Below are 22,449 nucleotides of genomic sequence, written 5' to 3'. Positions count from 1 at the left end.
CACCTAAAAGAAATGCACAAAGAACAACATAGCTGCAAAACAATGCGAGAAATTTAGAAAGTGCCAACAGGGCTCCACAAAGAGACAATAGCAGTGAACAATATGTCAATAGATTCCTGTTGAATACTGCAAATACTGCCACAATCGTACCAAGCCTACTTATATACAGGAGCTTGTGTACGCTTCCCTTGCACTTCTTCAGCGATTACTTCTTCCACACTACTAACAGCCATTTCTTCTTTTGGAATGAGACAACCATCTTTCATCTGATAGCATCGACCACTAGTATCAACTGAATACACTAATGCGTTCTGTTGAAAGTAGCTTTCTTCATTAAAGAAAGGCTCAGTAGTAGAAGTGTGTTTCCATGCACCAGTGAGTTTTACAAAAGTTACTTCTATTAACAAGTCTTTTTCTTTAGCTTTTGTCATTCATAAATGTCATTGTTTTATCCAATGTTCTCATTCTCTTCAACATTAACATACATTATTTTTGTTTCAAATCAAAAGCAATACATACTATACTTTTAATGTGTTGCTTCTTCTTCTATGCTGCTGATCTTATTTTATACTTTTTACAATGTTAATAAATTTTGAATTACTGTACTTCGAAAGATTCGTACATGTATCTCTTTAAATTGTTTTTCTCTTCTTCTAAAATGTGTTGTTTTTCCAAAAACTCAAAATGTCGTTCAATTTTTGCGTTGTTGTAAAACATTTGCCTTTCATTGTTATTGTCTTTCCTTAATTTCTCTGCATCTGTTTTAAGAAAGTGTTTAGTGCTCTTACTAGAACAAAATGTATCCTTAGTAACATTTTCATCTTTTTCAAATGCAGTCTTTTTACTTTTCTTTAAGTTGATCTGTTTTTTTGTTGTCTCCTTTTTTCGTATTTTCTTGCCATCTTAAACTTGTCATCCAAACAAAATATTTTTCTAAAAAACAAAGAATAGCTTCAATTGTTACATCAATTTCAATTTTAAATTAATTATGAATAAATAGTGATATTAACCAGTAAGCAATTAATTACAATTACATTGCTGTTCTCTTTATTACAAATAAAAGAACAATAGTGTGGAGACAAGCAAGAGAACTGCAGAAAGAGGATAACACGTAGTGAAAGAGAAGCAAAGGGAAAGAAAGAAAAAAAACCTTTAGAAACACCTAAAAGAAATATACAAAGAACAACACAGCTACAAAAAATGAGAGAAATTCAGAAAGAGCCAACAGAGCTGGACAAAGAGACAATAGCAGTGAACAAAGAAACAACAGAGGTGCACAAATGTGCAAGAGAAGTGCAAAAAGACGAAAGAGAGATGCAGAACGAGGCAAGAGAAATGCAAAACAGGGAACACAGGTACAGAAATAGGCAAGACAGATGCAAAAAGAAGCGCGGCAGGTGCAGAAACAGGCTAACAAAGATGCAACAAAGGTGCAGAAAGAGAGAAAAGGGGTACAGAAACATACAACATGGGTGCAAAAAGAGGGAAGGTGACAGCCTAAAGACATAACAGAGGTGCAGATAGAAGTAAAACAAGTGCAAAAAGAAGCAACATACGTGGTTAAAGTGGAAAGACAAGTGCATAAAGAATCAAGAGATGTGCAGAATAAAAACTGAGGTGCAGAAAGGCAGAACAGAAGTGTAGAAACACGGAAGAGAGGTGTAGAAAGAGACAACAGAGCTGCAAAAACAGGAAAGAGGTCTGCTAAAAGAAGCAAAAAAGGTGCAGAAGTACAAAAACAAGCAGCAGAGGTCCAGCAACACACAAGAAGGATGCAGAAAGAAACAAGACAAGCACAGAAAGAAGGAACTAACATGCAGAAACAGTCCAGACAAGTGTACCAACAAGCAAGAGAACTCCAGAAATTCAAAACAGCAATCTTTGCAATGTTACTATTGTAAGTCTCACCATACTCCTCAAAGTAGGCATGCCTGTGTCTGTGCCTTTTGCTAGTACCATCATACATCTATTTCTTTGTATTTTCTAGGTGTGATACCACTTACAAAAGGCACAGACATATGCATGCATGCGTTCAGGAATATGGAGAGACTTACTTATTTCTGAAAGCATGCACACATGTGTGTGAGCCTTTTGTTAGTGACATTATACATAAAAGCAGCATTCAAATGCATGTATACCTGTGTTTTATAGGTCTACAGTCTTCACATGCATAACACGTATGAAAATACATGGCTAGTGCCTCAGTAAATTAATGAGTGCAAGAGTATTGTCTGGCTGCTTAGAACAGTGTATAGGTAGTGCCTGAGTGAATGGATTAATGCAACTATAGGGCCTACATCATTGGATGAGTGCATGGGTAGTGTTTCTCAGAATAGATGAGTGCAAGAGTAGTGTCTGATTCATTGCACAATTGTGTAGGTAATGTTTTATTAATGCAATGTGTGCATAGGTAATGTGTCTTTGATTGCATGAGTAAATGCAACAATATCTCAGCAGGGATTTTTGAGACTACTCATAATTGTATGTACAGGACATTACAATCAACGAACAAAGGACAAGAGGCTTCAAATAATTCAATTAATGTGCCCTTAGGCGTCATGTATTTTGAGAAGATCAGAAAAATATACAAAATAGTTGTTAAAGCACTGTTAGGTATAAATACCAAGGCAACCCTAAAGGAAAGTGTACAAATGCTCGTGACAGTAAAGTGACGGTGCAAGTGACAACATGAAAACCACAGCGAAAGGCGCAGGACAATTTTTTACAATATATATGCAAGATAAAAGGTTCAAACATAAGGTTATTCAGTTATTCAATTGATAGTTTTCAATATGTTAAAGAACCAAGAGGTCAAGAGGCGCCAAGGGAGTTGGAGCTGGTGGGCAGAGGTCGACGGCGTTCGATCCTATTTAATTAGGATCATCTTCAGGACCAGGGTCGCCTATTCAAGGAGTGCTGAGGTGCGTGAAATGAAGCGCTGGCGTGGAAGAGGAATCAAAGTAGACGTGAAGGCAGGCCACGAAGTGGTCGCAATTCAGGTTGGACTGTACGTCTGAGGTAAATGAGCCAAAAGGTCTCGCTTGGAGTAGCGAAGCGGGGGAGCAGAAGGCATTGTCATTGATCGTAGACCGCACACGACTGTGGCTGCCCGGCGCTCCCCATACCTTGGATTTATTCCGGCATCTGATTCCTTGACCCGCTAAATAGGCATTGACCTGAAGCGCATCCTTGCGCCAACCCTTCTGCTCCCCCGCTTCGCTACTCCAAGCGAGACCTTTTGGCGTGTCAAAAGCCACACAGGCCTCCTGTCTGCGCCCGTCAGAGACCAAATGAGGCCGGGCTGGGCCACCTCTCTGACATCCCCCATCATTCCAGACATCAGAGTGGTGAGTAACGCAAGGCGTGCTCCCGTGGATTTTGTTTGTTATGACCAAACAACCTGCTATGCCTAGTTCACGTGCCTTCGCCTATATAGACAGTATGTTGGAGAGAGTTGTTAACATCGTTAGTACTGAAATTGAACTAACTGAGAGGCGTCTGTCACTGGGATTAACAACTCCTCAATTTACTCCCACCAACAGGAATGGTGATCATACGAGCTCCCCATGCATTTGTCAGCCTTGGGAAGCGGTCCGGGTGACGAGGGTGGCAAGGTTACTGGGGATCCCATGGAGACTGTGGATCTTTTGCATTTGACTTGCTGCAAGGATACTGGGGTTAATGTAAATGTTTCGCCAAACCCAGAAATTGCAGGGGCAAAAAGAAAAAGGAAAACAAACAAGCCTGTCTGCCCAAAGAGCAAACAGCCATCATGTCTAAAACCACAGCATACCGCTCTAAGTACATGGATTCAAGGCCCAGCGGTCCTAGCTGACACAGCAACCGTTAGCGCCCCTGCTGTCCTAATGCCTATTGATATGCATAATCATTCAATTCACACCCAGACTGAATCTATACCAGCACCTTTTAATAATTTGCAATTGGGAGACACTGCAATTGATATTTTTGTAGACACCATGTTTGAGCGAGTTAAGGAACTGATTGATAAGAATTTTGTAACGCTTTGGAAGTGCTTGGACCGTCTAGAATCGCTAATTAATAAGTCTAGTTTGCACAGCAATGTACCTAAAACGTCATTACAACAGGGGGAGTTACATAAAATGCAGGCTCAGACCAGACCACAGCAAATTTTAACTGCTATGCAGCCTCTGCTAATTGGCTCTTGTAATACCTGTCGCAAAGTCAAAGAATGCATTTTTTCCGAGATCTCTATTCACTCTGGAAAAATTGAAAATCTAGGTAATTCTAACACATTACATTTACCTAGCCAACCAGCTGACCACGCACCGAGTCCAGACCCCGTAAATAATGCTAGCCTAGCACATAGTTCAGAGAGTACTGCCGCGGCCAACAGAAACAATGCTTACGGGCCCGTCGATGCAAGAAAAGATGTCCAAAGCTTACTACCAGAGGCCTGTCTCTATGTCTTGGTCTTAGCAGGGGTGCCCCCTATAGGGAAAAATCAGTCAGAGTCGTGGGACGAATTATGCAATAAAAGTATTAATTGGCTGGCTAAACATAAAAGGTTCAGGGTGTCTAACATTAATGACATCTTGATGGTGCACAGGGTTGGCTGGGTAGGCCCCTCAGATAAGACCATATAGGGAGATTGTGTTGTTATTAACTTTCGTCGACCAGCTCTTGTAAAATCAATATTAATGTCAAGAGAGCATCTTAGCTCCTTACCTACTGACGTCTGGTCATTGCCCCTTGGCTATTTTTATAAAACCAATGTTAGCCACATAATACCTGTTATCTCCCCATTTGTGTCTCAAAATAGGTTTTCCTCCCTTTCTGGTTTAGATACTCTAGATTGACTGCTTCCCATCCAAATGTAGACCGAACCGGCCCCTATTACAACAGTACCTGTCCCCCTGGTAAAAGATGTCTCTGGGCCACTTGACCAACATCTGCAAGTGTTAAGTTGGAACATTGCCGGTTTAGCCTCTAAATTAGAAAACGATTGGGTTAAGCTGGTAAATAAATTTGACATTTTAATGTTTCAGGAGACCTGGGCCACAAGGGAATTATATCTCGAGGGTTTTCAATGTTTCAACATCTGTGCACCTGTCCCTAAACACGGGCGAGTGTCAAAATCATCCCTTCAAATAGTCTACACTTCCAAGCCCTGATATACACACGGGGGCTTCTATTTGTTTTATTAATTTTTATATTAACCATTTTTTAAGTGTACCTAACATGATTTTTGCAAATCTTTTTAATTTTATCTCAGACTTACAAACTCTAATGGGAAATCATAATTTAGCTGGAATCTGTCTGTGCGTAGATTTTAATGTTAAGATTTCTGGGGCAAATAAATTGGATACTGTCCATGAATCATAAGTTAATTTGTGCAAAAGGGGGAATGAATTATTGGATTATTTGTCAAACCATGACCTATTAAATGTGATGGACATTGCAGCCATAAACTATTATGCCAGTTAGCCAATACCTACCTACAGAGGTCGCGGTTGTGCTTCAATAATTGATTAGGTTTTTATATCTGCCACGCTTGAAGACATTTTAGTCAGAGCTGAGGTCATACCTGCTGTGTTTGGGGACCACAACCCAACCTCAGTTATGCTTAGAATTGCCCTTAGAAATAACTTTACTGCAGAACCAGGGGCCTGTAATGTATCATCCTCAACTGACATTCTAAGAATTATCTGCAAAGGTATCGACAATAGTAACGTACTTGTTGCCGACTGACACCTAACTCTGAGGCAGTTGCTGCTTTTGCCCACTTATGCGCAGGCATTAAACAAATGCTTTCAAAACCTGCATGCAATAATAACCACAATCCTAAGTGTTTCAATAGCGCTTATTCACGGGCCAATAGAGAGCTTCGCGCTGCTTTGTCAGATACACCCAGGGATGCAAACCTTATTAGATTAATAAGGAACCAATATAACAAAGTGGTTAAGCAGAGGAAAGAGGAGATCCTGAAAGAACGATGGGATAACTCGGCCTGTGCCGCAAGATTTAACAACACAAATGGTTTCTGGGCAGCAGTTAAAAATATGAGAACTAGGGGCCAGACTCTAACCCCCCTAAGCTGTAACATAACTATTGAAGCTTGGGTAGCCCATTTCTCAAAAATATATACAGCCTCTTCTCAGAATGAGGTCCACACAGACGTTCAAGTTGCTACACGAGTCCAGATATCGCTATCTGAAGTTAAGGATGCTATTGATCAAAGTATAGGCAACAAGGCCTCTGGCCCTGATGGGCTTCCCATCTACCTCATCAAGCATAAACTGGAGTTCTGGGCACCGCTTTTACTCAATGTTTTTAATAACTTAACAAATCCCTAAATCCCCAGTACATGGTCAACTAGTGTTATAGTCTCAATTTTTAAGAAGGGGGACAGGTCCAATCCTAGCTGTTATAGACCAATCTCTCTGATCGACAATACACTTAAGATACTTGGGCGGGTGTTATCTAATAAAATCAGGAGTTGGGCTGAGGGCGAAAGTATCTTAAACAAATATCAGCTAGGCTTCAGAAGTAAATTGGGAACAGTAGAGCAATGCCTCAATCTAAATTTGATAGACAAATACACGATAGCTCGGCAGTCTCTCATCTACCTAGCTTTCATGGACCTCCATCAGCCTTTGATTATGTAAACCGATCATGCCTATGGTTATGTCTTTTAAAATACGGGCTGGATGAGGCCTTAGTGCACTTTTTGGCTTATTTACATGGGGACTTGGGGGCAAAGGTGAGGATCAGTAGGGATGGGGAAGTCTCAGGGAACATAGTCATTGGCAGAGGGGTCAGGCAGGGATGCGTGCTGGCCCCTCTGCTTTTTATTTTATATATTAATGAGCTGCATAATAAGTTGTCTAAATTGACTATGGACGTCCCGATGATCAATGGCAAAAAACTACCCGCCTTATTATCTGCGGATGATGCAGTCCTAATGGGCCGCACACCCAATGCCTTGAGCATTTTAGTTGGGGGTTTTGTTGATTTTATGAATAAGCTGGACCTTTGCACAAATTAAAAAAAATCATTTTTGAAGAGTTGTGAGCCCAAAAAACACCATGTTAACGTAATTACCTCTGTCTCTGATAAATTGCTATGCACACGCACTTTCCCATATTTGGGCTTGGTTTTCTCAGATAATGGCTCTTGGGCTGCTCATCTAGCATATAGCCGGATCAAGTTTCTAAAGGCTGTTAATTTGATCCTGTGTCTCCTCCAACCTAGAAGAACTGAGGTAGTGTTATCCCTATTGAAAATATACAAAACTCAGTGTATACCTACCGCAACATATGGAGCTGAAGTTTGGGGCCACGCGAATTGCAACAGAATTCAGGTAGAAGAAAACAGATTCTGATGGAGAGTTTAGGGGGCACCGATCTGTTTGTCATCCTTTGTCTGCCACCATGAGTTAAATTTGTCCTATATAGAGGACTACATCAAGACCCGCCCAACCATCTTTTGGATAAAAGTATGGCAAAACCCGGCAGCCACGCTAACTAGAGAAATCATAGTTGACTGCCTTAAATGCAACAAGGGCTGTGACATACCATGGTTGGCGGCCGTCAAGGCTAGCCTGTCTACTGCAAACTTGTCTCATATTTTTACAAACGCAAGTATCGTGGCAGGTATTAATAAAAAGTCTACTCAGGAGGCCTTGTATGAGTATTACGGCGACTTGAGACATAAGCAAGACATTTTGAAATCCTCAGCCGCCCGGTATATAACCATGGCGGATGATAATAATGCCCCCCCCCCCCCAAAACTCCCAGATAGCTATCTTTTAAAAGTGACTAACCGCTGGGAACGAAGCTTGCTCTTTCGCCTTAGGGCTGGTACCGTAAGATATTTACTGTGCTTCTCCTTGGGCTCTAGTACCAATCTTGAGCAGATGCCCTGCCCCTGTGGAAATCGCGGTAGTGAATCCACGTTACATTTTTAGTTTTTCTGTAACTTCTACCAAATATATAGCAAACAACTGCAGATTCCCTTTTTTAAGGCTTCAGCTATAAATTATCTTAAGGTGGCCTATAGGGATATTGTCATGCTTAATGGGGACAATGTAACCCTTCGTGTTAGCACCTTTTTGAGGTTGGCTGTTGTTCAATCTCGTGCCTCCATGAGCACTGTATAAGTAGTTTTGATTGCACTCTTTGATATTTTTTAACCCTATGTTGGTCGTATAAAGTACTTGTATGCACTTTATTACACTATGTTATCTGTTAAACTGTCTGCACTTTATTATATTATGCTGCTACATTTTATGATTCGCATTGTTCTAGGAACATCTTTTCTATTGGTTATAACTAAACTACATGTCTATGATGAATTTACCGCACTGATTCCTGCACTATGCATAACGTTTTTTGTGTGCTTAATGTTTTTTTAGCCATGCGTTTATTGTTTTAATTATTTATGCATGTATTGATTGTTATTGTTATTAATGTATATTCGTGCTGGTATTTTATTTTGCACTTTTATGGATATCTTTTTATCCAAATAAAGAATTGAATTGAATTGAATGACTGCATGGGTAGTTAATGAGTGAGTGTATGACTGCATAGGGACTGCCTGAGTGAATGGCTGAGTGCAAGAGAAGTACCTGGCTGATTGCATGAGTCCATAAGTACTCCCTTTGTGATAACATGAGTGCAGGGGTAGTGCCTGTGTGATTGCATGAATGCATAAATTGTGCCTGAGTAACTTCATGAGTGCAAGGGTATCGTCTGAATGCTTTGATCAGTGCCTGGGTAGAGCCTGGGCAAAATGATGACTGTAACAGTAATGTCTGGTATATTGAATGAGTGCCATAGTAGTGCCTGAGGGAATAGATAACTGCATAAGTAGTGCCTGAGTGAACAGTTGAGTGCAAAACAAGTGCCTTACTGATTGCATGAGTACATGCACAGTGCCTGTGTGATTGCATGAGTGCAAAGGTAGTGCCTGGGTGATTGTATGAGTGCATGAGAAGTACCTGAGTGAAAGTATGAGTGCAAGGCTAATGCTTTGGTCATTGGATGAGTGCACAAATAGTGCTTCAGGGAATGGATGAGTGCATGGGTAGTGCCTGAGTGAATGGTTTAGTGCAACTGTAGTGCATGTATCATTCAATGAGTGCTGCAGTATTGCTTGACAGAATAGATGAGTGCATAGGTAGTGGCTTAGTGAAGGTTAAATGTAAGACTACTGCATGGATGATTGCATGTTTGAGTAGGTCATATCTGATCGATTGGATGTGTGTATAGTTAGAGTACCCTTCACTGCATGAGTGCATTTGTAGTGCCTGGATCATTACATGAGTACAGGGATAGTGTCTGGGTGATTGGAAATCTCATACAAAGTAGCCTAATCACTAATCCCTCTGCCAGCATGTCTTAAACCTCAGTTTTTTCTTGTAGCTTTACTTTTCAGCGAGTACTGAGACTGATTGGCATATCCAAATATAAAGCACCAACCCTTCAAATGTCACAGTTGTAAGTCTCACCATATTACCGAAACCATGCATGCATGTGTCTCTGCCTTTTGCTAGTGGCATCATACATAAAAGAAGCATACACATAGATGTATATAAGTGTTTTATAGGTGTCGGATCTTCCGATGCATACCACTTGTGAAAATACATGTAGAAGTATAGACATACCTCAGCAAAGTTGAATTGGTAAGACAGACACTCAGGCAGTGTACAGTGGGCAGGTATATAAGTTGCAACTGTGTGCCGCTGTTTTGTGTAGCATGCAAGCCGATTGGGACTTTATCTGTGCTGTTCAGATGCTGCCAGCAGCCCAGTGAGGGCCTAAGTGGTATTTTTTCACACAGATGTCCCTCTGTTACCTTCATTTTACAAACAGGAAGGAAGCGTTGGGAGGAGAGGGGCTCGAGGGAGCTGTCATTCCCAGTCTCCCTATGTGCCGGCCTTGTAATGTACGCAGATTGAGCAGGGGCAGGGCGCCTGAGAACTACCTTCACTTATATTCAGGTGTGGTTCACCAGTGTGAACAAATCCATGCAAAAAGGGGGCAGGCAACATTTGCATTTCTTTTTTATCTTTGTACATTTCGTAGCATATTTCAAACAACCCACTTATGTAATAATTTGTAAACTTTAAAAAAAATATTTTCAAATTTAAAAATATTATTCCAAAGACTGAACCACTACTACACAACGCACATAACACACCTTACAAATTTGTAACTCACCTCTATAATAGTATTGTAGAGTATCAAATATCAGAAACGCATGAAAAATGATCTTTCTCACACAATAAATGTAAGGCAGCACTCTCAACAAGGTAAAGCCATTAATGGCAAACTTTCCTTCTCTTTCTGCAACAAATAAATGCAAGTAACAAATCAAATTCGCTCCTTCATTATTTCAATAGTAAAACACATTTCTTTTGGTTACTCATATTAACCCTTTCTAACTCTCTTCTAAAAGTGCCCAAACTGCTTCTGTAATTTTGTGGAGTCACGACTCCACCGCACTGCAGCATCACCATGGAGCTGCGAACCATTACAAGAGTTCAAAAGCCTACTTCCAATACTACTACTGGTAATTTTGAACAACACACTTCTTCTAAACATACTACTGATTTAGAAAAACAAACTTTAATAGCTAATCACTTGTATTTAAATCTGCATTTCATATGTTATTACCACAGTTGTTTCAATCCTTCCCCCACTCTCCCTAATGCCAGTTCCCATAGTTACAGTTTCTGTAACATTCAACTGCAGTGGCAGGTCAAAAGTTCACTATATTTTTAAGTTTAGAACAGTAGCTTTCTAATGCAAATAGCAGGTATGGTTGACCTCTGCAACATTTTATCTTATCCTATCTACTGTACCTTTCAAACATTTTTTATTAATCAATCCGAAACATACTTTTTCAAGAAAGTAACATGCATCCTATTTTTTAGTGCATAATGTTGATAATCAGCCAATCACTTATCGGTTTTCTCAATAAAAAGCTTGTTGTCCACCTTTTTACATATCTCTCATTCTACCAAAGGATGACATCAGCTATAGACATCTTTTGATACCTTCCAGACATCCCTTCAAAATGCTTACAGTATGGATCGAAGGGCACAGCTCTGCTGCAAAAGGAAGGCTGAAGACAGAGGTATTGACAAAGACCTAGGTTTGCAAAATGTGGATATTAAATGGTTTGCACAGAGAGGATTAAAGTGGCACCAATTGATGTCTTTGGTTGAAAACATTTTGGACCTCCAACTGCCTGACCTCATAATTGTGCACTGTGATGGCAATGACCTAGGCACATTGACCAGGGTTGGGCTGGAAATGCTAATGAAGGATTCCTTTGCACAGTTGATGTTTTTGTATACTCTAGTATATGCCAAAGACAGAAAAGGAAGTGGTCAAATCAATTCTGTCTTTAGATTGAGAAAGTTGGGAAAAATGTCAATAAAGCTGTTTCTGCTTACCTCAGAGAGCATAGAATGGGGTCCATCTATTACAACAATCTACATTTTGATATGGATGACATCTACAGAAGTGATGGAGTTCATTTCACAGATGAAGAAAACAGAGTTTTTCTCAACAACGTCAAGCTGTGCATCTGCACTTACATGTAGCTTCAACAAAGTCATAATGGTAACAAGGGCTCTTTTAAGAGCCACCCTGTAACCCAGAACTCAATCTTATTTATTTTGTTTAAATATTTTTGGGATTTGCAAACCCGTCGCGATGTGACGCAAGGCCCCGCTGTGAGCCGCCATGGGGTCGTGACTCCTATCATGAAAGAAAAAAATATTAATTATTACCCTCTAGTTACAATGTCTGATATCGGACCCGGGGACCCCATCCCCCGGGGCCTGGCCATTTCTGATTTTTCTTAAAACAAGTAAGGGATGCTGCGTGGCCCCCCTCCTGGTCCCTTTTAGGCCCCTGGGACCCCATTTCTTGGGGCTTGGTCTCACATTGGGGACGGTGGGGGGAGCCCCAATGCCCCCATGCTCCCTGATGGCTCCCTGCCTCCTGCAGCAGCCTGCATTGCTTCTGGACAAAGGCAGCTGCTGACATGCAGCTCGCTCTGGCCAAAAGCAAATCTGCTTCACTGGAAGCGAGAGCAAATTTCCTTCTCTCGCTTCCATAAGGCGAAGCAGAAGTTTGCTATGGCACGGTGGTAGCAGCCATAGCCAACTGAAATATCCCAGGGGTACACACCACGGAATATTTTTGGAACCGGCCCTCGGGGTGGCGGTCCCCAGTGCCATGGAAAGCTCCTCGAGGGAGACCACGGAATCTGCCTGCATCAAATTTAAAGCCCCGAGAAGATCATGCTCCCGGGGCTGGCAGTCCGCAACGGACCCCCACATTTTAATTGATGAAGGCCCCGGGGAGGTAGTGGTCCCCGGGGCATTGTGGTTTAGGCTTGAGCCCCTCCACACTTAAATTGTACATATAGGGTAGTTGGTCCTCTCCGGGGCTGAGGCGGTCCCTGCGACAGAAGTAGCCCCCACATCATAATTTAGCATTGTTCCCGGGACCTGGCCCACCCGGGGGGCTTAATTAAACGAAGAACGCATCACCGCGCTTCATTTTCTTTTTTTGGGGGCGTGATTTGTGTAACAAATTTTTATTTATAGAGCAGGTGATATTGTCAAAAAAGACAGGACTTGCTTGACCTGCTCGACTTGTTCCCGTCCTGGTTTGAATTGCACGGGATGGGAACCAGTTAAGCAGGTCCTGTATTTTTCAACAGTATCGGCTGCTCTATAAATAACAGTTTTTGTGGTCTCTGCCACCATCTGAACATGGCCGAAAGCGTCCACACTCTTGACGTGTGTATATGCACCGGTCTGTTCATGGCGGTACGATTTAATCTCTTTTGCCTTGATGAAGGCCATCCAAAGTGACTTGTGTATACGCCTACTTTTCATGAGGTCGAAACTCGTTGGCATTGCTACATGGGGATCTACTAGGAGTACCACCTCAAGGATAAACCTACTATCTAGGATTTAAACAAGAATTTAATCTTCCCTCAAAAAGGAGTATCAATAGAATTGGGACATTACTTAGTGTGGTAACACACTATAGTTTATATATCCTCATGCTATAACCAAGAGGTAAAAAACCTTTCAAGTTATTTTTCGCAGATCTATTCTGCCAAAATTTCAGTTTGCTCAGCAGTCAATGGATATTATGAATCATTTTGTATGTATTACATTATATTGTATCGTTATATGAGATGAAAACTCAAACACAAAAGATTAATGTGCACATAGTGTTTTTGTGGTATTAATGATTCATTATTGGCCTTGTGGTGGCCTTCCTGATATCTTTTGCGTTTTCTAATTGATCCCTCCCCGCTTATATGCCTTATTGGATCAAACCCCTATTTTGTGTTTCCTGGGTGGCACCAGGGCATCCAAAATACAAGGCAGGCCACAGGTCTGGAGTCCCTGGGACCAGACTCAGCCCAGGAGGGGGGCTGATTGGCCCCTCTTACTTTGAATTAAAAAAAAATTTAAACAAGAAAATGCCGGGTGCCATGGGATGGGGTCCATGGGAATGAAAAAAGGCAGAGGGAAGGGTGGCCAGCCTGTCCCCTTTTATTCAAATAAAAGCATGCAAAAAATGCAAATACCAGACCCTGGGGAGTGTGGCAACGCAATCCCCACTAACAATTCTTAATACGCCTGGCCCGGGGAATGGGGTCCCAGGGGCTAAAATTGGCCAAAGGGAAAGGGGGCTACGTAGCCCCCTTCCCTTTGAAAAAGAAAAGCCCAGCAACTCACAGGAAGCCCTACCCCCTTTCTCCAACGCTCTTCAAATGTGCCTCCTGGTGCACTGCTGGTTGGGGGATGAAGTCTCGCTGGCTTCTAAGGGTCCTTAGAGGCCAACAAGTCCTCCTTTTACCTCCAGCATGACTGTTGAGAGGTTTGCGGATGCCATGCCCCCTTTCTCCAAACCTATGTAAGTAGACCTCCTGGAGCACTGCTGGTTGGAATATGGAGTCCCCTTGGCTCCAGAGGGTCTTTGGGGGCCAATAAGTCCTCCTGTTAACTCTAGTAAGTCTCACAGATAGAGATTTCTGAGAAGGCTTTGGAGGCCATGCTCCCTTTTTTCATCACTCTTTAAACCTACCTCCAGGTGCACTGCTGGTTGGGGAATGAAGTCCCCTTGACTCTAGAGTGTCCTTGGAGGCATACAAACCCTCCTGTTATCTCCAGTAAGTCCCACACAGTGGGCTTGCTGAGAGATTTTTTAGGGGCCATGCCTACTTTTACCACCATTCTGAAAACGTGTCTGCTGGCGTACTGCTGGTTGGGGGATGAAGTCTTCTTGGATGATGAGGGTTCTTGGGGGCCAAAAACGCAGCACAGGATTCCTGAGAGCTGGTTGGAGGCCCACCCCCTTTCTCCACCACTCTGCAAAAATGACTACTAGTTAATAGAAATTCAAAATTCTCTTAAAAAACCAAAGGTGTCAGGGATGTTATAGTTAGGAAATGGAATTTGAAAAACACTTGAAATTCACTTAGAAAACTAAAGGTTACAGGGTCATTATACCTACAAAAAAGAATTTGAAAAATCCTAGAAATTCACTGAAAAAAATTAAGGTTACAGGGACATTAAACTTAGACTCAGATTTCACTCAAACAAAGCCAGTGAAATTGAGCAGTTATAGTTACCTGAGCTAACTACAACGTAAGCCCCTGCAATGTACTACTTATGACCTTACATATTACATCATGCACAGAACCACTCACACACCCACTCACACCCACATACAATCTTTCTTATGCCTAAGCACACATCCACACAGCCACGCACATACCTATTCACAGATTCATACCACTACTCACAGACACACACACCCAGTCTTCCATGAAGCCACTAACATACCCACTCACTCATCTATACAGCTACTCATACAACGAGTCATGTACACATACAGCCACTCACACAGCCACACACTAAGCCTTAAAGCTACTCACATACCCACTTATTCACCTACACAGTCACTCACACACCCACTCACTCACCCATACAAGTACTCACACACTCCCTCACATACCCACACAATCACTTGCATACCCATTCATCCATCTATACAAGAACTCAAACATCTACTCACTCACTCATACAATAATTCACACAGACACTCACTCTTAATACAGCCATGCACAGCCAAAGTCCTGTAACCAAACAACCACTGAAACAGCCACGTATTCATCCAGCACAAGGATACATACAGTCACACAGCCGCTCACATAATATGTTAGAAGTAGAATCACTCAGTATTAGTGTGCCTGATATACTAATTTAACTTTTGTAGTAGGTTAGTATATATGTTTAACACCCTTAAACTCTTAAAAACACTTACACTCACTTGATGATGTCAAGTTTCACTCGTACGACACCAGTGAAATTGAGGAGTTATAGTGAGCAGAGCTAGCTGTAACTCACATCCACACAATGCACTGCTTATGACTTCACATATTATATCACTCATAGCAAGGTCAGTGACATCACGGAGACATCATTACTGATGTCAGTGATGATATCACTGATGACATCATGCAGTGACGGTGAGTGTTTTAAAAAGGTTTATGAGTGTTAAATATATATACCAAGGTGTACTGGTAAATTAGTGGGTGCATGAGTGCCTGTGTGGATGATCCAGTGGGTGTGTGACTGAGTGAGGGATGAATGGGTGTCTCAGTGAATGTATGGATGAGTGACTGTCTGAGTGAATGTTTCTATCAGTCTGTCAACTGGTGTGTAAGTGGCTGTATGAGTGTGTGAGTGGGTACATGAGTAGCTCTATGGGTGATTGATTGGTTGTCTGAGTACCTGTATGGATGTCTGAGTGTCTACCTGGGTGGGTGAGGGGGTATGTGACTGCATGTATAGATGAGTGAGTAAGTGAGTCAATGGCTGTAATGGTTAGTGAGCATGTGTGTGAGGGGCTGTATGGGTGAGTGAGTGTTTGTAAGGCTATGTGGGTGATTGGATGTGTCAATGGTGTATGCGTGAGTAGCTGGATTTCTGAAAGACAGTGTAGGTGAGTGATGGGGTATATGAGTGACATAGGGGTGAGTGAGTGAATGTGAGAGTGGCTGTATGGGTGAGTGTGTGCTTGTTTTAGAGACAGTATAAGTGAGTGAGTATGTGTTAGTATCTATATGAGTGAGGAAGTGTGTGTGTAACCGAATGGGTGAATAAGTGGCTGTGTTATTGGCTGCATGGGTGAGTGAGTAGGTGTGTGAGTAGCTCTATGGGTGACTGACTCAGTGTGTGAGTAGCTGTATGGGTATATGAGAGGATATGTCAGTGGCTGTATTAGTGAGTGAATGGATATATGAGTGGCTGTATGGCTGATTGAGTGTATGTATGTGTATAGATCTATGAATCTTTGAGTGGTTGTATAAGTGAAATGAAATGAAATGAAAATAATTTTTATAGAGCGCGAACAGCTGCCCTGAGGCGTCCAGGCGCTAGTGCATAGAATGAACCGTCTGCTGAGGTAGATCATTGAGGGGGTGGGTAATTTAGTTAAAGAGAAAAGTTTTTAATTGTTTGCGAAAAGTTAGTAAGTTGGGATTGGACCTTAGGTGAAGGGGGAGGGAGTTCCACAGTTTGGCTGAGTTATAGGAGAAAGATCGGCCTCCTGCTCTAGATCTACGTATCTGTGGAACAACGGCTAGGAAGGCTTTGGAGGATCGAAGCTCTTTTTTGGGGTGATAAGGAGTGACCAAAGAATGATTGATCACAGGGCCGGCTTTCCTAAAAGCTTGGTGGGTGATGCACATGGCTTTGAACTTAATTCTTTCCCTCACAGGAAGCCAGTGCAGAGTTTTTAAACCGGACCCTATGGAGTTTCTGCGGGGGATTCCAAGGAGTGTGCGAGCTGCACAGTTTTGGATCCGCTGAAGTTTGTTTAGGCAGTATTCAGGTGCACCTTAATACAGGGCGTTACTGTAGTCAATGCGAGACTGAATTAGGCCCTGGATGACTACCTGTTTTGCCTCGAAAGGGAGAAGTGGGAGGATTTTTTTCATCATCCTAATTAGCCCAAAGCATAATGCTGACAATTTGGTGACTTGTGTGTTAAATGTCAGGGATTTATCTAACCCGATTCTGAAACTTTTTATGTTATCTCTGGGTACTGGGGGGGTGCCTAAGCTGGGAGACCACAGGAGTTCTATGCTGGAGGGGGTCGGGGGCCGAGGAGCATAACCTCGCTTTTATCTCCATTAAGCTTTAAGCATGACTTCGTCATCCAGCTCTTTACCTGTTCCAGGCAGGGAGTCAGACTGGTCTGTGCTTGCTGACTGTTTTTGTGCGCAAGGGAGACCACTAGCTGGGTGTCGTCCGCATAGGTGATGATCTTAATACCATGCGGACGAACAATCTCTGCCAGTGGTCTCATATATGCGTTGAAGAGCGTGGGGCTTAGTGAAGAGCCCTGCGGCACTCCACACCCCAGAGGCTTGCTTGAGGAGACAGAGGCGCCTTCGAAGACTCGGAAAGTGCGGTCTTTTAGGAAGGACTTAAGCCAGGCTAGGGCTTCTCCTAATATTCCCAGGCTCAGGAGACGGTGAAGGAGGATTTTGTGGTTCACCGTGTCAAAGGCGGCGCTCAGGTCAAGGAGGATCATTGCCACTGATCCCCACTGATCTAGGATCCGCCTAGCTTCCTCTGTGACTGCCACCAGTGCCGTTTCCGTATCATGCTTGGGACGGAAGCCCGTTTGGGTGATATCAAGCAGGTGGTTACTCTCGAAAAACCTAGTTAGGGAGGTGTTAATATGTTTTTCGAGGAGTTTGCTTGTCCAGGGGAGCAGTGAGATAGGGTGGTAGTTGTTGAGGTTGCCCGGATCGAGATTTGGTTTTTTCAAGAGTGCTCGGACCCTTGCATGTTTCCATGTCAATGGAACTGTGCTGGTTGCTATCGAAGAGTTCAGCAACTTCAGTAGTGTGAGAGCAATCACCTGGCTAACTGAGATCAGTGTATTCGGTGGGGCAGGGTCGCACGGTTAGCCAGATTTTATTTGGCACATTAGAGACTCAAGTGTTATTGGGTCTAACTGTGGAAGTTGGGCTAGGGTGTTATGAGGCGACTTCTCTGCTTCAACTGCTGGGAAGGGTCCTTGGGGGGGGTAGGTCTGAATCAGTGTCGGGGAAAGATGTGTAGATCTTGTTGACTTTAAGGAAAAAGAAATCAGCCAGGTCATCACATCGAGGGGGCTCCTTGGGGTTGGTGGTCAGCGGGGGGGGGGGGGGGGGAAGCGTAGTTAGGCTTTTTACCGTGTGGTACATTTCTTTAGGTTTGCACTTGGCCGACATTATTTTGTCCTCGTAATATATTGATTGTGTCAGTTTTATTGCTGATTTATAGGCTCTAATGGCCTCTCTGTAAGTGGCTTTGTCCGTGGCAGCATAGCTCAGGCGCCACTTTCTTTCCAGCCTCTTACATGTGGTTTTTTTTTATCTAAGTTCTTCAGAGTACCAGGGCGCTGTTTTGTGGTGCCTTTTTGAGTTGGTGGTGCGGAGGGGTAATATGGAGTCTAGAGAATTCGTAATCCAGTTGTCGTAGTCATGGTTATCTTTAGAGGGGTCGCCATTTAGTACAGGCCTAGTTTTGGTAAGGACGTTGGTCCAATCATCTAGGCAGAGTTTGGACCAATTCCTCGTTCTGCGGGGAATGTGGGAGGACGGGGCGTATTTGCACGTGGTCCAAGTGAGTGGGATCAAGAAATGGTCAGTCCATGGCAGACGACTGAGGGTGCCGATTGTGAGCTGTGTGTAATTACTAAATACAGGGTCTAATAAGTGGCCTTTTATGTGCGTGGAGGAGGAGACAAGCTGTTCTAGTTCGACTGCCGCTAGGCTGGCCGTCAATTCTGTGGCTACATGGTCCTGTGTGTTGTTGAAGTGTATGTTAAAGTCGCCCAACACTGTGAAATTTGCCGGAGAGGTAATTAGTTCGGCCACGGCAGTAGGTAGCGATGTCTGGAACTGTTTGAGTGCTCCGGGAGGGCGGTATATGAGAATGCCGGTGAAACTTTTGTTGGGGGAGAGTTCAATGACAAAGTGCATGCTCTCACATTCTGCAATGGCTTCCAGAGGGCAGCGGCAGGTGTAGATATCTTTATAGATGATAGGAAGCCCACCGCCTTTCCCCTTTACGCGGTCCAGGAGAGCTATCTGGTATCCTGGTATAAGGGCTTGGACCAGGTTGGGCTCTGAGTCTTGGGTGAGCCATGTATCAGTCAAGAAGACTATGTCCGGCATGAGCTCAACCAACAGTATTGACATTTCCAGGCTGTGTTTATTTATTTATTTATTTTTTAGATTTGTAAAGCGCAACAGCTACCCAAAAAGGGTTTCCCGGCGCATAGGTACAGCAAGAAATGTCAGGAGAAATTTGCAAGCTATTCTTGTTATTGTTCGAATAGCCAGGTCTTAACATAATTTCGGAACCTGACATGGTTTTCCTCCTTTCGGATGAAAGGGGGGAGTGCATTCCAGATGGATGGTCCAAGGTGGGTGAAAGATCTGCCACCCATTCTCGCCAGTTTAAATCTTGGTACACAGAAGTTAGACGCTGCTTGCGAATGAAGATTATGTTTGGGAATGTAAGGGTGGGCCAAGTCTAGAAGGTATTTAGGAGCTGTACCTGCTTTGATTTTGAACATGTAATTCAGGGCTTTAAAACGGATTCTGCTTTCCACCCTGAGCCAGTGGAGTCCCCGACGAGAGCTTGAAACCCCAGTGTTTCTAGGGATTCTGCACAATAAACTAACAGCAGCGTTCTGGGCAAGTTGTAGTCGATTGACTACCGTTTTATTTGAACCGAGGTACAGGATGTTGCCGTAGTCCAGCCGTGATGTTATAAGGGCATTAACAACGCTCTTTTGAGTGGAAACGGGCAACATCCAAATTACTTTCCTCAACCATTTGATGATGGTGAGGCATAGACCCACGACTTTATTTGCCTTTTGGCTCATTGACAGGGAGCTATCCAAGATGACTCCCAGATTGCGAACTTGAGTCACTGGGGTAGGGAAAGTAGCCATCTGGTCAGGCCAGTGTGAAGGAGTAAAAGATCATGATGTTTCCCTAAGAGTAGAATCTCTGTCTTGTCTTCGTTAAGTTTTAATTGGTTTCTTGTCATCCAGTTCAGGATGTTTTGAAGCCCTGATTTAAGGGGAGAAGGGGATGTCGGATCGGCTTCAGATAGGGAGAAAATGATTTGGTAGTCGTCGGCGTAGGTCATAAGGGTGAGTCCAGATTATTCGGCTAAATCAGCTAGGGGTCTGAGGTAAAGATTGAACAGTAGGGGACTCAATATGGATCCCTGTGGCATGCCATGTGAGGCATTGAAAGTGTCGGAGCAAGCCGATGAGGATGCTATTTGAAAGGTCCTTTCGGCTAGGAAGGAATGAATCCAGTTGAGCGCTTTACCACGAATGCCATTTCTAAATAATGCCTTGATGAGAATTTCGTGGGATATGGTGTCAAAGGCCGCGCTCAGATCTAGAAGCACGAGCACGACCGTTTGGCTTTTATCAAGGAGATTTCGGATGTGTTCCGTAACTCCGAGAAGAGTGGTTTCTGTCGAGTAACCCACTCGAAAACCCGATTGAGAGGGGTGCAAAAGCGAGTTTTCTTCTACAAAGGTGGATAGGACTGCGTGGACGTGACGTTCAAAGCATTTGGAGAAGGCGGGAAGTAGAGATATAGGTCTGTAGTTAGCCAGACTTTCTGGGTCTGCCATGGGCTTTTTTAACAATGGTGTAATCATGGCGTGTTTCCAGCAGGAAGGAACTGTGGAGAGTTCAAATGAGGCATTAAGTGTGTTAACGATGACTCCAAGGGAAAAATCATCCAGTTGTTTGATAATTCTAATCGGGATGGGATCTCTGGGAGAGCCGGATTTGATGTTTTTAAATATAATTTTCAGTGTTTCTACTGAGATGGGAGGCCATACTTCCAGGGTATTTTTGCAGGAGAGGGCCTGTTCCGGTACAGAGGGAGGTGGTGGTTCGTTGTTTTTGGTGTTAATGTCCCTAATGATTTTCTCCACTTTCTCAGAGAAGAAGTGAGCTAGATTTTGACATTGTTGAGTATCCAGAGGGGGAGCCGAGGCTGTGGTTTGAGCGCCAGCTAGTTCCTTGACTATATTGAACAAAGTTTTCGGCTTGTTTGTTGCTTCCGTAATAGTGTTTGAGACGAAAGAGGCGCGTGTTTTTGCACAGGCAGAATGATATAGATTCCTGGCTTCATGATAGGTTTTTTTAGCGTCAGGGGCGTAGTCTTTACGCCATTTACGCTCCAATGCCTTGCATTTAGATTTTTCAATTTTTAAAAGGTCATTGAACCAAGGGGCAGGGTGGCGATGTCTATTTCCTTTGGTAGTCGTGGTAGGTAAACAGAGGTCAGCGGCATCATTGAGCCACTTGTGAGTGGCTGCCGCCAGGTTTTCCAAATTTTGACTCTTCTTAGGAGGGATTTCAAGTAGTGCAGAGTTAAGTTTGGCCAAGTCCAGTAGTTTCCAATTTTTTCTAGACGCGGCTGAGACATTCGGTTGCGTGTTGCAGGTGGAGGGAGGAGTTATGCTGAATTTTATTAAGTGATGGTCAGACCAGCAAGTGGGAGTGGTGTTATGCCATTTTAGCTTGTTAATATTGGAGATGATGGGGTCGAGCAGGTGGCCCCCTTTATGGGTCGGTCCGGTGTTGAGTAAGGTCAAGTTTAGAGCCTTCAGGTCCTCTAACAGATTGGAGCAATAAGGAATGGAGGGGTCGTCCAGGTGTAAGTTTAAATCACCAATGAGTGAGAAGTTGGTTGATGAAATGTGGTAAGGAGTGATATAATTAGCTAAATTTGTTGCCCATTTGGATGAAACTCCGGGGGGCCGGTATATCAATATGCCTGACATTGTAAAGTTCGGACTCAGGGAAATTTTAAAAAAGCCTGCTTCGCAGTCGGGGATGTCAATTTGTTCTAATGAACATTTCACGTCTCTGTTGAAAATAATTGCTATTCCCCCACCTAGCTGCCTATTACGGTCAATCCTAGTAATAGCATAATTAGCGGGGATTGCAGTAGCGATATCCGGACCGGCGCTCTCGTGCAGCCATGTCTCTGTCAGGAAAAGAGCACTGGGGTTGTCATCCAAAAGGAGGTTAAAGATGTCCAGTTTGTGTTTCGGGAGTGAGCGGCAGTTAGTGCTGTAAAGTACGTGCTTTTGTGCCTCAGCCTTGAGGGGCCGTTTAGGTAGGGATCTACAGTTTAACAACAGCATGTGGTAGTCCCGCAGTTCGTCCTTGTGAGGAGAGTTGACGAGCTCTGTCTCACAGTAAGCACACAGGTGGGGGATTTCCAGAGGATGAAACGCTTGGCAGCACTTCGTTTTAGCAGTGTGCCTCATTTGGTAGAGAGAATCAATGCTGTAGTGCCTCTTTGTTCCCAAAG

Source organism: Triturus cristatus, chromosome 4_2 (genome assembly GCF_964204655.1).
Source record: "Triturus cristatus chromosome 4_2, aTriCri1.1, whole genome shotgun sequence".
In the NCBI taxonomy this organism is placed as follows: domain Eukaryota; kingdom Metazoa; phylum Chordata; class Amphibia; order Caudata; family Salamandridae; genus Triturus; species Triturus cristatus.
This window is presented reverse-complemented; position numbering follows the sequence as displayed.